Source organism: Lynx rufus, unplaced genomic scaffold (assembly GCF_022079265.1).
Source record: "Lynx rufus isolate CCGP_SWC_20201006 ecotype Redwood Valley unplaced genomic scaffold, mLynRuf1.p SCAF_12, whole genome shotgun sequence".
In the NCBI taxonomy this organism is placed as follows: Eukaryota; Metazoa; Chordata; class Mammalia; order Carnivora; family Felidae; genus Lynx; species Lynx rufus.
This window is the reverse complement of record NW_025814826.1, coordinates 15,852,303-15,858,302: the sequence shown is the minus strand read 5'-3', so window position 1 is coordinate 15,858,302 and position 6,000 is coordinate 15,852,303.

Here is a 6,000-nt window from a genome sequence, read left to right as displayed (position 1 = left end):
TTGTAACTATTCATCGTTTCCCAAAGAAAATGCAACCTAAAATCAAACAACTCCACCATGGGTGCTGCCATCGGGGGGGGGGGGGGGGCGGGCAAAAACGTTTTACATATGGAAAAGTCCCAGTCGGGATATGATATTCTCCTCAAAGCTATACGTTTTTCTCAGCTTCTATATGGTAGAAAGGATGACATTATGGCAAAAAAAAAAAAAATTGCCCCATTTTCCTTGGTTATTCCAAAAGACACCTTATTTCATTTATGGAAGTAGACCCTAGCATACTGGACAGGCTCATAACCTAGCCAGTCTTGTCAGTTCTTACCGGATATGTAGTCTAATGGCTTTCTTAAAGTATTTAAATTCCTCTTTGTCCTCTTCAATGACTATCATTGATCTTAACAGTCTACCAGTAACTGTGTTTCCTGAAAATGTGAAGGCTGACATCAAAATGTTAATATAGTCTTCCTTTCTCTGTTGGACCTGATGACACCCTTGAAAGGGAAGCTGAGAGCTTGGTAGGAGATCTCAAGGACTTGGCTCTTGCATCTGACCACATTTGAGCCACGTTTTTGCCTAGAGCATCTCCACTATGGGCTACTCAAGAAGGGAGTCAAAACTCTCACATCTTCCATGTCCGACTACAGGAGATAGCCATCACTACAAATAATGTGATAAAGAACATTGAACTTCTTGCCCAAGAATTTCAAAAGACTCAACACACAGTGCTCCACAACTGAGTGGCCCTTGGTCTGATCTTCGCATCCATAGGCGAGACATGTGCTGTTTGAAAGTGACTACTGCATATGTGTTCCCCCAAATTTCTCTGACTTCTACATCATAAATATAGTTCAAGTTGCTAATGAAGAAATGCCCCCCATTGCCACTGCAGTGCTGACCCCATTGTCAACGGACTCTACCACACTAATATTCTGGAATCTACTAGACTGATCTCAAGTCTTGGTTTTATTCCTTCATATAATTTCTAATAATATTCTTTCTGCTTATTCCTGTATGTATCCCCTGATTAAATACTTGTCTCTAGAACCCTACTCAGTTCTAAACCACTGTCAGAGCACAACGGATGGTTCAGCGCTTTCTCCAAGAACAGTGCCAACAAGAAAGGCTGACTTTGTTGACTATTTCAATGAACTTTCACCAAAATTCCACACAAATTACTCTAATCCTGAATAGTGTTTTCAGACAGACTATGTTTGACAAAGCCAACAAACACAGACCTTTCTCTTTTGCCCAAACCTGCTGACAAGGCCAGACACAGACCCTTCAGTTTCCCACCTTTTGTCTCATTGATTACCTAAGATTAGAACTCTTTGCCTCCTTGAAACTTACTAACTATAGAGAAAAACAGTTCCTATTCAGGTATCTTGAGACTTCTGCTTGCAAAACAACCCCTACTGTAAATCTCCAAAATGCCACATGTTCACCCCTTTCCATGAAAGTCTAGGGCAAAACCAGTGTTGAGACACTCTGATATTCAGATCTGGTACTGTTTAAATTATAATAGAATAAAATAAACCTCAGGGTGCTTGCATGGCTCAGTCTGATGAGCATCTGACTCTTAATTTCAGCTGAGGTCATGATCCCAGGGTCATGGGATCAAGCCCTGTCTCAGGCTCTGTGCTGAGCATGGAGTCTGCTTGGGATTCTCTCTGTCTCTGTCTCTCTGTCTCTATCTCTGTCTCTCTCTCTCATGCCCTCTCTTAAAAAAATAAATAAAAATAAACCACCATGCTTGTCCAGTTTTTGTCTTTGATAGAAGCCACCCAAATATTCTCTGCTGTGTAGAATCATAAGAGGATTTCTGGGGAAGGTTATGAGAAACCATTTTTACTTCAGCTTTACTCAGCCCTTTGCTACATGAATGCTTTATGTAGATACAGACATGTAACTGGGCTTCCTTCAGCTGACTGTGCCCTCAACCAGTTGCTGTGTTGAGATAAATTTCCCATCAGGCACAGACACACAATACAGACAATAAAACATTAGTGAATAATGTAGACTTCTAATAAAGCTTCCACCTAGAAATGCAAAAAGGCAAAATTGCAGCTCACCCAGCAAAACCACAACCTACCTTAGAACAACAGTCTTTCACTTTTGTTTGTTGTCCTCTCCCTTCCCTCTCCTCTCTTCCCTTCCCGTCTACTCATCTCCCTTCCCTTACTGTCTTTCTCCCTCTTCCCTCATTATGTCTCATTTCAGGGCTCCTTTGGGGTTTCTCTAAATCCATAATCACCCTTCTCCCTTGGCAAAACAAAAGATCTCTTCCAGAATCCACCTTCCCTATAAAGTATGGAAATAGGGTGGGATTCCTATAAAGTATGGAAATAGTGATAGGTGACAAGTCTTTAACTTATTTTTGAAGTTTTAATTCTAGTCTTATATTTTTTCTTAATTAAGATTTTAAGTATTCTCTACACCCAATGTGGGGTTTGAACTCATAACCCTAAGATCAAGAGTCACATGCTCCACTGATTGAGACAACCAGGGGCCCCTAGTCTTATGCTTTTAAAAAAATTAGGGGTGGGGGGGTATCTCATTTTAAACCTTTTTAAAAATTCTGTATTAAACTTTATATGTTTAGCAAAGGAAACAATTGGCAAAACTAAAAGGCAACTGATGGAATGAGAGAAGATATTCACAAATGACATATCAGATAAAGGATTAGTAACCAAAATCTATAAAGAACTTATCAAACTCAACACCCAAAAAAACAAATAATCCAGTGAAGAAATGGACAAAAGACATGGATAGACACTTCTCCAAAGAAGACATCCAGGTGGTTAACAGACACATGAAGAAAATGCTCAACATCACTCATCATCAGAGAAATCAAAACCACAATGAAATACTACCTCATACCTGTCAGAATGGCTAAAATTAACAACTCAGGCAACAACAGATGTTGGTAAAGATGTGGAGAAAGAGAAACCCTTTTGCACTGCTGGTGGGAATACAAACTGGTGCAGCCACTCTGGAGAAGAGTATGGAGGTTTTTCAAAAAATTAGAAATAGAACTGCCCTGCGACTCAGCAATTGCACTATTAGGTGTTCATCCAAAGGATACAGGAGTGCTGATTCAAAGGGGCACATGCACCTCAATTTTTATAGTAGCACTATTGATAATAGCCAAGTATGGAAAGAACCCAAATGTCCATTGACTGATGAGTGGATAAAGAAGATGTGGTATATATATACATATATATATATATATACACACACACCACGGAATATTACTCAGTGATCAAAAAGAATGAAATCTTGTCATTTGCAACACATTAATGGAAACAGAGTGTGCTATGCTAAGTGAAATAAATTAGAGAAAGATAAATATCATATGATTTCACTCACAGGTGGAATTTAAGATACAAAACAGATGAACGTAAGAGAAGGGAAGCAAAATAATATAAAAACAGAGAGGGAGACAAACCATAAGAGACTCTTAAACTAGAACAAACTGAGGGTTGCTGGTAGGGTGTTGGGTGGGGGGGGTGGGCTAAATGGGTGAGGGGCATTAAGGAGGACACTTGTTGGGATGAGCACTGGGTGTTATATGTCAGTGATGAATCACTAAATTCTATTCCTGAAATCATTATTACACTATATGTTAACTAACTTGGATTTAAATTTAAATTTAAATAAATAAATAAATAAATAAATAAATAAATAAATAAATAAATAAATTTAATTAAATTTTAAAAACTGGGAGGTTAGCTCATTTTAAACCTTTTTTTTTTTAAATTTTGCATGAAACATTATATGTTTCCAAATTACAATTCAGTTTTCCCTTTTTCAACCACTCTTAAACCTTTTGTTCCCATTGGGTTCTGGGCAAGCTAGATGATGTCATGAGTGAAGAACTTGCAAAGAAATGCCTCTTCTTTAATTTAGCGAAGAAATACTTGGTTTCAAACATTCCAGTGCACATTAATAGGAAGAGACAGAGACTCTGTAGCCCAATTCTGGCCACTCTACTGCTCTCATATTCCTAAGCTCTAGGATGGTTTATATCTCCTTCTCAGTAGGGTCATAATAGAAAGCTCGAGGTTTGCTCCTATCAGCTTCCCTTTAACCATAAACCAAGAACAAGCTAGAACTGGGTTTAGCTAAAGAAGGCTACAGTTGTTCCTCTGGTTGGTGGTTCTAAGTCTTTGGGTCCTGTTTTTAGTAAGTAGAGCCCTACCTGGGAAGAGTCCTTTCTTTTGTGATTAATAAGCCATTGCCAGCCCCCAGAGATAGAGGTCCTATTTTACTGAACTTACTGGTTTCACCAAAATTAAATAGATGCCGAAGGAGTGACTTGATTCAACTTCTGGATGTATGTCACACTGATAATACTGCTAGCTCTATTCAGTTATCCCCTCCTCCACTTTCTCCTCCTCTTCCTCTAGTGGCCTGTTGATTTCTTTAGTGGGGCTTCACTAAGTGGATTGCTCTCCCCTTTGAAGAGATGAGCCATCTGAGATCTCAAACACTCTTTTAGACCAAAAAGGGAGAACAGTAAAGTTGTAATGAGACTGCTTTTTGCCACTTCCCGGTCCTACCCAAGGACTAGTGCTGGAGTATCCCTTTCTATACCACCACTACTATCCTGGAGGTCAAGGTGATGAAACAGAGCAGAGAAGGGAAGTAAATGGTAAAACAGGGTAGTTCAGAAGAGGCTCGACAAATTCTAAGGTGCAGCCAGATACCCTTCTGCTGCTAGATAAGTCATGAGTGATCTGCAGGTATTTAATGATTGGAGACCTAGATGTTATAGCATTTAGATGAGCAGCACCCAGGACTCTCTGCTTTGGTGACAGTCAGTGGTACTTCTAACAAGTGGCCCACAAGCACATAGAGTCAAATATTTACACTTAAATAAAGAATGTAAAATTGGCCAGTGGCAAGAACCTGCCCTGACCCTGAAGTAAAAACTGGCGTGAGAAATTCAGACATGCATTATTTTTGGTAAATAATTGATATAAAATTAGAATGGAATATCCAGTTACCTAATACATCTATATTTAGAAGGGAACAGAACAGTTGTCCTTTTGAAGGTGGGGAAAAAATGTATTATAGGCCCAGTTAGATGTGATATTGTTATTATAAATATTTAAGAAAAACAAGTTATTAATGATAAATTTAATCATTTCAAGTGGTCCTCAAACAGATCTGAGGGAAAAGGTCATTTTGGGAGATTTTACTTATCACATCTAAATACCAATACAGTGGGAAGGACGAAGTATCAGTTTTGTTTATGTTTTGTTTTTGTGTTAGCTCTGGTGGTCTTTGTTTTATTCTCTGACATTCCAGTGGTGAGTTTTGTTTTGCTGTCTTCCTGATTCTGAAGAAAAATTCAATGTGTGCCCCCTTTTGATTTTTGCTTTGCATTATACTGCACTAAACTTACCGAGGCTTTTGTTTAGCTATTTTTGTTAGATAACTTACAGTGCTTACAGTCTTAGAAACACCATACTAGTAAAACGGGATCCTCTGATGATGTAATGTCTTCTAGTTAAAAGTGTTATACAAAATGAGGAGACATTATTCTTTAGGCAAAATAGAATTCAAAATTCTTTTTTATAGATTCCAATTCTCTGTTGAAAACTTCTCATCCATTTTGCCCATATTTTTCTCTACTTTATTTAAAACTAACCATATTTTGTTTAAAGTATGTTTAAAGCCTGTGTTCTAATTGCAGTATCAGGATCATCTATGGGTTCTTGATTTTACTTTTCTTTTTAGATTACTATTATTTATTTCTGCTTCTTCATGTTTTCAGAAATATTTTATTATATGCTAGACACTGTAGAGTCTCCAGATAGTATCTTCCACTACCAAAGATTCTTCTATCAGATAGAGTGACAATCCAATCAGGTCTTATGCTGGGTTGCAGATTTAGTAAGATTCAGTCCATCTCTGGTTCATTCCCATTCTTTAAAATTGGTCTTCTTCAACTTTCGATTGGTGTTTTGCGTATTTTTTCTCAGACTTTGAAGTTCAGCC